Genomic DNA, 10,325 nt, shown 5'->3' with positions numbered 1-10,325 from the left:
CAGCCCTGTTGGGAGCTCCCAGGACGATGGTCTCAAGAGGTGCAGCCAGAGTCCTCGGAGGCCTGCCAGGAATCCCCACCACCCACCTGTGCTCAGCCTCCTGCTGTGGCCCTGGGGCTTCCATCTCCCAGCCCAGTGTCCCTGACCCAGACTCTCCCTCTCTCTAGGACACCCCTCTCCCACGCCAGCCTGCATTGCCCCCCCTACCCCCCCGCCATGCACACGGTGCCTCACAGCTTGGTCCTCCCTTTTCGCCATCGATGCTCTGGGGAGGACCTGCCCTGTTCTTTTTTTCTTTTAAAGACTTTATTTATTTTATTTGAGAGAGAGAGCACATGATGGGGGGGGATCAGAGGGAGAAGCAGACTCCCTGCTGAGCAGGGAGCCCGATGCGGGACTCAATCCTCGAACTCCAGGGTCATGACCTGAGCTGAATGCCGTCACATAACCGACTGAGCCACCCAGGCGCCCGACCTGCCCTGTTCTTTCTCTGGACTCTGGAGGCGGCACCACCTCCATCCCCTGCTCCTTCGGGGATGCTTTGAGTACCGAGCAGGAAGCTCCAGGGCAAGGGGGCTGTGGGCCCATTCACAAGGATTCAGAGAGGGGCCTGCAGACCTGAAGCTGTGTCAGGGGCCCTGCTTTCACTTCCTGGGATGGTGAGGGGCTTTAGAGTGGCATGTCCTCCAGCCGGGGACCTTCAGTGTTTGCCTCGGGCTGGCCCTGTCCCTGCCTCCTTTTGTGGTTCCTGGTTCTTCACATTCCAAATGACTTCATTCTCTAAACTTGTCTCTGCCTCCCATTGGTGGTGGCTCCCGCCCTCTTCCCTTTCCTGAGCCTGGCCCGCTGGGCGGCCAGCTTGAGGACGCCGAGTGGAGGCTGTGGGTCAGCTCCCCTTGGAGGGCCCCTTTCCGCAGGTCCCGATTTCAGCCCAGGGCAGGAGCCCCATGGCCCTGGCCCAGCAGAGCCATCACACGCAGCCACCCCTCAGGGTTCTCCCAGCCAGGCCCGCAGCCTGCCTCTTCCTGGCATCCTCCCTGTCCCCCAGGGACACTGAGGCCAACAGCTCTCTGGGCCCCGCTGGCAGAGACGGACAGCACCTTGTGCAGCGTGCTCTGGGAGAAAGTGTGGGCCTGGGTGGGGAAGAGCTTTCTGGGGAGAGGGAGGGGCCTGGTGGTTCCTGAACCCCAGGCCTGCAGTGCCGCCCTGGAGCCTGCCCCAGGCCCCTCTCTCAGACTGTGTGCCAACCCACATCCCACCCACAGACGGACCCCAACGCCAGCCCCATGAAGCGCTCCATCTCCACACTGGTGCCCCAGCGTCCCCACGTGGCTCATCTCTGCAGCGCTGCCCTGGACTGTGCCCCAGCCAGCCAGGCTGCGCTCCATCACCACCACTGCTGCCATCACCGCAGGGACAGAAAGCAGAAGTCCTTGGAGAAGGGGCCCAGCCTGTCCACAGACACAGATGGCGGTGCGTTTGGGGGTCCCTCCTATGGCCAGGGCCTGAGGCATTCCTTTCTGTGCCTCCACCATTCAAATGGCCCTGAGTAGGGGGCTGTGAGTCCCAGGTCTGGGGACCAGGCAGGATCACCCATGCACCTCAGCTCTCCCCCTGGGTCCCCCTGCTGGCCCTGGGGACCGGATCTGGGCCAGGGGTCTGTCTCCCCACCTGGCTCACTGTGCTGACTTCTGCTCTTCCTGGCCAGCACCCAGCAGTGCTGCAGGGCCAGGCCCACCCCCAGGAGAGGGGCCCACAGGCTGCTGGAGGGAGCGCAGACAGGAGCAGGGCGGTCCCAAGAGCGGAGGCAGCCCTCTTCCTCTTCCTCGGAGAAGCAGCGTTTCTACTCCTGTGACCGCTTTGGGGGCCGGGAGCCCTCGCAGCCCAAACCCTCCCTCAGCAGCCACCCCACGTCACCAACAGCTGGGCAGGAGCCAGGACCCCCAAGACCGGTAAGACAGGACCCCCCTCACTGCCCCTCCTTACGAGCCCCCCCCCACCATGCTCCGAATCCTCCTTCATGTCCTGGTTCCCAGGCCCGAGTCTGCGCTCCCCCCATCCTTGCTCCATTCCTCCCGCACCAGCCCGATCCTCCCCTCCCAACTGCCCTGGACTGGCCTCTGGTCTCCCTTCTCCCCGAGCTGTGCCTGTCCCTTTGTTCCCCACTGGTCCCCAACCACCTCCCCAGGCCTACCGGCACCAGCGGCTTTCCCCCCTCCACCACACACCCTACGGGTCCCCTCCCAGGGTTCCTGCCTCTCTCCATGCCTCACCCCCCACCTCCATGGTTCTCACCTGCATTGGCCTCTGGTCTGGGACTTTGATTTTTTTTTCTCTGTTCTAATTTCTTGTAGGGTGGTGGTTCAGTGAATGGGAGCCCCTTGTTGCCAACATCCGGTGCTAGCACCCCTGGCCGTGGTGGGCGGAGGCAGCTCCCCCAGACTCTGCTGACCCCCCGTCCCAGTGTCACCTACAAGATGGCCAATCTTCACCTGTCCACTTTGCTGGGGCACAGACCAGCCTCCCCACCTTTTCCCCGGGCCGGCTTAGCCGTGGCCTTTCCGAACACAACGCTCTGCTCCAGAGAAACCCCCTCAGCCAGCCCCTGGCCGCCGGCTCTACGATCGGCTCTGACCCTTACTTGGGGCAGCGTCTGGACAGTGAGGACACTGCCCGCACCCAGCCCAAGGACACGCTTACCTTCGAGGAGGCTGTGGCCACCAACCCAGGCCACTCCTCCCGGACTTCCTATGTGTCCTCCCTGACCGCCCAGTCGCACACCCTCCGCCGCGTGCCCAACGACTACCACTGCACTCTGGGGCTCAGCTCGGGCGGCCGGGTTCGGCATAGATACCACCACCCCGACCAAGACCACTGGTGCTAGCCGCACTTCCGCTGCACGCCTGCTCAGTGGGCGCGTTCCAGCCGATGAGTTTTATCATCCACGCTGGCCTCCCAGGGACGTGCAGGGGCAGCAGCCCCTGGGAGGAGGGGCCGCACCTTTGGGGCCAGCTGGGGGGAGGCCCCATGGTTCCCCCCACCCCTCCGCCCCCACCTCCTCTTTCGCGCTGGACCAATTCCTAAAGCCCTTTCAGAGAGGGATGTGGCTCTCTCTGTCCCCTTGTATGCTGCCTGCCTGGGTCTCGTACCACAGACCCTACACGGGAAGTCGCTGCATGTGCTGAGTGGGACCCTGTCAGTCTGAATCCTGTGTGATGGCTCCCAGCGTCTGGGGGGGTGTGCTCGGGGCCATTTTTAGGAGGTCTGGATCTGGTAGAGACCATCCTTTATCCACGTGTGTGGTACGGAGCCCGGCATGTTTACACGCCTGGCCAGATAAGACAGTTGATGGTCAACAGCAGTAGCCTCGGGAGCCCGGCCTGTGGCTCCGTGCATTCTTGTCGGCACCCACAAACACAAACACATCCAGCGTGGCTCTTTGTACTGAAACAGCAGGTGGACACCTGAAATACTCTCACACACTCTCTGTCCTCTCCCAGATGCTGTCAACCTTGACAGGGACCAAATCTGGAAAACATTCTTGCTGTTGGTTTTGGTTTTTAATCGAAACACCCTTCCCTCTTTTGTCAATTCCATATACTTGATCTAGAAAGAAGAGGAAAACAGAAAAATGGGGAAGGAAATAGTAACAGAACTTAAAAAAAATCCAACCTGTAGGAAGCTCTCAGCTCTTTGGTGTGTGGGTGGGTGGGTGTGTGTGTCTTGTGCGAGGAGATGCTCTTGCGTCCAGCCTAGGTGCCCCCCCCAGCTCCCCTGGCTTCTGCTGCTCTCGACCAAGTGCCTGACTTCCGAGCCCTCTCGTGCCAGGCTCCTGGGGGCGGTGACGTGAAGCCTGTGTGAAGCGTGGGTGAATCCTTGGAACTGTTTCCAGTTCCAAATATCAACCAAGTAGAAAGCTGGTGTCCGTGGAGAACACTCATATGACATCCAGTGGGACGGTTGTAGTTGGAAATGAAGCGACCATTTCCCTGTTTTCCTCCCACGAGTGGAAGGGTTTCCTGGGAAGCCACAGAGCAGTGTAGAGCGTGTCCTTGTATGGGGTGTTTTCAGTCTGTTCTACATCTGACTCTCAGGGACGGGATGCCTGCCAAAGAGGGCGTGGTATCTGTTGTGAAAGTTTCTTTTCAGATAAGGCCAAAGAGACGGAGAGGTCGTGGGAAGAGGGAGAGGTGGGGGAGTGGAGATGGACCCGGCGGGCAGGAGGGAGGGCCTGTGTCTGTGCAGGTGCAGGCACTTGGGATGCCCCGACTGAAATGAGGCCAAAACTCTGAGGAAGCGATGGGGCAAGGAGAAGCTTGGCGACTGAGGCTCAGGTAGGAGCCATCTGAAGCCCAGCACTGTGGCACAAGACACGGGAAAGCAGGAAGCGAAAGGGAAATCCAACCTCATGGCCACTGTCAAAAGGGAAACACCGTAGGTAGGAGGCTGTGCATAAAATGCCGGGAGACCCTTTGTTTCATGAACAAAAGGAATATTTAGATGATTAGATTTTGGTGTATCCTCCGTGTTTGGAAATGTCAGATGATCTCTTCGCTGGATCATTTGAGTGTTCCCATTGGCTGTTGCCCCATGACTCACCTTAAAGAAACTTGGCCTGTGACGTGTGTGTGCGTTTCTCTGTGTGGAGGTGTGTCCCAGTGAGTGGATGTCCTTAACCCATAGGGCTATGCAACAAAAGACACACATTCAATAGAAATAAATCACGTAAGACCACCACCCGTTCTAGGGTTTCAGCATGATTGTGACCAAACCATTTTAGAGAATCTCCTTACTGGAAGGCACAATACTCTGAAACTTTAAGATTACAGAGTATTTTACATGCAATAGGAAATAATAACTGGAATGGTATCTCAGACTCTGCATGAGATAGCTCTGTTCCTGTTGCAAAGCAGAAGGATGTGTATTTTGATACTGATGTTTCATCTCTGGCCCATGTTATTGTGAATGTATCCATTCTGTGCAGAACTGCAGCTGCTTCCCAGGCCATGTTGGGTGGAGAATCACTGTTCTAGCCCCACACGGCCTCACCAGTCTGTCTGGATTCTTTTAGACACTGGAATTGGTGAAAACTACAGGGAGTGGGGGAAGAGATACTTTGTCTTGTTTTCCTGACTTTGGGTTTTGTTTCTGTATCGTCTCTTCTCAGCTATCATATGTTTCCACTGAGATCTGATAGTGAGTTGCCAAATTTGAAATGCATTAACCAGTTGTCTGGATCTGGACCGTCAAGCAGTGGCCATAGTTTGAATAAGTTATGTGTGCATGTAAAATATATACATATATACATATATACGAGTATGTGCATGAAATGTAGATCTTCGTACTTTTTGATACAATGTACTCATTTGTTAATTTTTAATTATATTTGATACAAATCAAAGGTTTGTTGCAAAACTTTAAGAACAGTGTTAAAAAAAAAAAAAAAAAAGAAGTCCCAACCATGCAACACAACTGGGACCTGCTTTAAAACAATCCTGTGATTGACGAGTTTGCTGCCTGAGTAATATTGATCACCCAGACTTTGGATTCTGCTATTGTTTCTACAGTGACATTTGGTATGAATCAAAGTCCTTGGATTAAAATAAAACTTAACAAAACATCAAAACAAACCCCACCATGCTGCTGGGTGATGTATGCAAGAGGTGTGGGAGTGAGCAACCTGTGCGTGCTCAGGAGGCAGGGCCACCTCCATGGGCATGTGGGCAGGAGTGCAGAGCTGAGCAGCTCTCTGGAGAAAATAACCCCCTAAAACTGATTTGGGCCTGTTCATGATGCAAGTGTGGATCAGCCTGAGAATCTGGGTGGGTTGGGGTGAGGGTCATGGGCTGGGGTCAGGGCCAGGGTCTGGATCGGGGTTAGGTTTAAGCATAATTGGCTTTCTTCCCCCTCCTCCAACTCCCTGGGCCTCCAGGGTAGACAGGACTCACCCAGGGTCACACACGAGTCAGAGGTGAGCTGGAGCATTGGTTTTCAGCCCTTCACTCCTGGGCTCAGACAGAAGAAAAGTGAAATGTCCACCTGATTCCTGACAGTTTGAGATCCAACTCATCCCCAGTCAGGGGTTATAGGGGGACTCAGAGGTTATAAAGGGTTCTTCTGCCTTCCCACCTGGGAAGGGTGCTGCTGGCCCCACTCTGCCTGGGCAGCCGCAAGTTCCAGCACGGCCCCACCCCACGAGGGCACTCTGTAGAGAGGAATGGATTCATATAGGACTGACTGCCGTGGCCTGCCCGCCCCCATGTACAGCCTTCTTGTGGGCTGTTGGGGGCCCCCCCTGGCGCTGGCTAGATCCTTCGTCCCATCTGAGTGATCGGCAGGAAACAGGCAGTAGACAGGACAGCCCTTGGCCTCTGACCATCCAGGGAGGCATCTGTGGCCCTCTAGCTCAGGCCACAAAGTGTCCTGACAACCCCCACAGCTATTACTGAGCTGACTGTGCTCCTGGCAGTGTAACAGGCCCATGGGCAGTGTAGACAGCCCCACAAGATGTTTCCATTCCCAACATCTGTGTGGTTGAGACAAGTGCTTCCTCCTTCACGGTCTCTTAACCCTCCAAATGTTGGATGTGGCCCTGTCCACAACAGCCATACAGCCATTCGGCAGACTGACCCTGCAGTCCTTTGGCCTCCCAATTGTGATATAAACCTTTGACATACATATTTGTTAAGAATTAAGGTTATGGGAGTAACTGTGTCACGCAGCAGGCAGTTTCTCAGTGAGGCTGCCTGGTTTCAGAGAGTCACATGCATGATTCAGGGACTGTGGCCCCCAGAAAGTCTGCCATGTGTGGATTTGTGGTGTGGAATAATCCTTGAGCCTCCCACTGTTTCAGTGAGCGATACTTTCCTTATCATCCTCACATTTGCTCTCTGTTCTTCATAAAGGAGAGAGAAGAGACTGGAGAATGAGCCAGTTTGTTCTTTGGGGAGGAGCGATTAATTTGGGGGGCAGGTGTGAGTCCGGGGCTCCTTCCTCCCAGGGAGAAGAGTGAGGTCTGTGTGCCTTCCAGTCTCTGAGATGCGAGGACCCAATATCCAAGGCAGGAGCCTTGAGTTTCCTACCAACAGCAAAGTTGCTTTTTCAGCAAGTGGGAGAGCACCTTGCCGTCATGGGAAAACAGCAAGAGCACTGGATGGGTGGCTGCAGCCCGTGACCCTAACTAAGTGACCCCTTCCTTCCTTGGGCTTCAGATTCCAAAGCTGTGCAGTCAGTCACCAGTGATGCGGAATCTGCTGCTTTCCCAGCCTGGCATCTCTTCTCACGTCCAAGTCCAGCACCTCAGCTTGCCTTTGGGAATCCCATGCCACCTGCCTACCATCCAGACAGTTCCAGAGGGCAGACCCCACTTTCCACCCACTTCAGAGATGCATGTATGATCCAAGTCTACCCAACCCCCTGCTCTATTTTCTGGGTGCTCTGATGGCTTCAAGGATGAGAGTGTGACCCAAGCCGGGCCAAAGACACTTAAAGCCATGACTTCATGGAACCCAAGGGAAAGAGAAACCCTTCCCAGTAGAATGGATGGTGAGTGGGTGTCAGCCTGGAGTTGTGGGAGGCCCCAGATGCAGTGAGAGAGACTGTGCCTATGAATGGGGCCACCCCAGGGCACTTAGCAGGATGGAGGGTTGGAGAGGGTCTAGGTCACACTGTGAGAGTGTGAGCCTTTGGGCCTGCCAGGCCCAAACCCACTCTTGTCTCTTGCAGGTATTAAGGTATTTCTACCATTAAAATATATTAACTTCTTTTACTTTAGTAAGTGTGTCCAGTCTCTTGCCATCCAAAAAAGAACTGGGTGACACATCAGGATCCAGAATCCCTGAGAATCCCCGTGCACAGTGTCCTCGCTGAGCAGGGTATGGCTGGGGGAGAGGAAGACAGTGAGTGGGGTCGGGTCTAAGGGCAGCTCCAGAACAGTTCTGTCCCTGTTCCTTTTCTGTCCTAGGAGAGGAAAACCCCAGAACAGTGAAAGGAGAAGCAGCAGGAGGATGAGGCCCTGGATGGCTAATTGGTCTGCCTGTTTTTTCCTTATTTCAGGGTCCATTTTATTATTGTGCATTTTTATTAGGAAATCACCCATTTCCTCTAGGCTTCCAGTCCGATGCAAAAGGTTTCCCTTATTTACCTTTAATGTCTGTTTTTTTTTTTTTTTTAAAGATCTTATTTATGTATTTGACAGAGTGAGCGAGCGAGAGAGAGCACAAGCAGGGTGAGCAGCAGGGAGAGGGAGAAGCAGGCTCCTGCGGAGCAGGGAGCCCGACGTGGGGCTCGATCCCAGGACCCCGGGGTCATGACCTGAGCCGAAGGCAGACGCTTAACTGACTGAGCCACCCAGGCGTCCCTAATTTCTCCTCTTTTTCTAGTTTTCTACAAAATTGTCACAATTAGTGAAGAAATATTGATATGTTATTTTTAGCGGGAGTCCGTATTTTATTCAGGTTCCCTCTGTTCTACCTTTTCTCGCTCCAGGATCCCATGCAGGGCACCACGTGACATGTGCTCATCATGTGTCTTTAGGCTCTCCTTGGCTGTGACAGTTTCTCAGACTTGCTTTGTTTCAGTGACCTTGGCAGGGTTGAGGAGGACCGGTCATGCATTTTGTAGAAAGTCCCCCATTGGGATTTACTTGTTTTCCTCCTGATTACACTGGGGTTATGGGTTTTGAGGAAGCAGATCAGGGAGGTAAAGTGCTTTGTCATTACTTTACAACAAGGGAACACTTGTCACTCTCCCTGTTAACGTTGGTCACCTGGCTGAGGCAGCATTGGTCAGGCTTCCCCACCAGGAAGTTACTCTTTCCCATGTGCAGGAAGACAACTGCCCTGAGCCCCCACTTTAGGAGAGGAGAGTTAGCTCCATTTACTTGATGAACGGTTGAGTATCTACATCTATTATTTGGAATTCTTATAGGAGAGGTCTATGCAATCCTGCTTATAAAAAGCTATGTAATTTGTTAATAAAAAGGCAACAAAGTAATTTAAAAGATCCCAATCCCATTGGCTTCATTGACCAATTCATGAGGCAGGCAGCATCCCGTTTATCAAAAAGAAAGGGGCTCCTTTGAGCTGCGGGGAGGGGAAGGATTTTAAAGGCAGAGAGGGAATTGAAAAAAAGAAATTACTAGAAAAGGATGCACTATTTTAGGCAATGTCCCCCTCCTAAGGGGAACAGAAGGGGCCATTCAGTTCATTTTCCAGGTTGACCGGTTAAAGTTTACGTGGAGGTGAGGGTGTGTGGAACTGCAGTTAGGTCAGGTAGTAAGTCTTGGTTTGCTGGCTTGTGTCTCTTGACATAAGTGACTCCATTTTGGCCGTGTGGTTTCTTTTTAAAAAATCGTTTATTTGGGGGCACCTGGGTGGCTCAGTCAGTTAAGTGTTTACCTTCAGCTGAGGTCATGATCTCAGAGTCCTGGGATCGAGCCCCACGTCGGGCTCCCTGCTCAGTGGGGGGTCTTCTTCTCCTTCTCCCTCTGTCTCTCCCCTCTGCTTATGCACTCTCTCTCCCTCTCAAATAAATAAATAAAATCTTAAAATGATTCATTTATTTTTACCAGCGTGGACACCAGGGTAGGTTATGTTCCAGCACCTCAGTGTTTGGTCGCTGGCTCATTCCTCCTTTGGTGATGGAGAGCACTTTCCATCGGCTCCTGCTTTCCATTGACATCATTCCATCTCTGTGGCTCTTTTCTTGGTACTTCCTTACTTTCTGATACGTCAAGATTATCCTGGCTCCTATACTTACTGTCCAAGTTCTAGCATCAGCAAGTTCTTTAAGGAGCTCTGGTTAGTAGAGAACGGTATTAAAGTCTTACACGTGGGAGCTAAATGTCCATGCTCAGCGGACAATGCAAGGCAATATATGCCTGTATTTCAACCTATGTCGACATACCTAATGATAAAGATTTCTATGTGGAACCGTCTGCGTCCATATTAAGCTAAGGATGAGTTTAGACTGATGTCTCCAACCTGGTCCGCCACCACATGGAGATTGTGATCTTCTCCCTTTGCTCATCTGTAACTTCCTACTCTAACAGTGGCAAACCTGGCTCTCACCACCGGCCCTTTATTTAATTCATTGCTCCATTCCAGATTACAGATGTGGTGTTTTCAGAACTGTTAGCTACCACTCTGATGGCAGAGAACTTTATCAAATAGAGTCCGCTGTGTACGTACAGTACATTTTTTCTTTAATCTACAGATTCCATTCATTTCCAAAGTTACTTAGGTCAGCACCTTTTGTCATACCACCTACAGTGAAACATATGGGGGTTTTTTCCCCCATATGTTTCTAATACAGTTAGATCATGT

This window comes from Eumetopias jubatus, unplaced genomic scaffold (genome assembly GCF_037043125.1).
Source record: "Eumetopias jubatus isolate StellerSeaLion01/CBP00866 unplaced genomic scaffold, mEumJub1_p1.0 scaffold_12, whole genome shotgun sequence".
Classification (NCBI taxonomy): Eukaryota; Metazoa; Chordata; class Mammalia; order Carnivora; family Otariidae; genus Eumetopias; species Eumetopias jubatus.
This window is presented reverse-complemented; position numbering follows the sequence as displayed.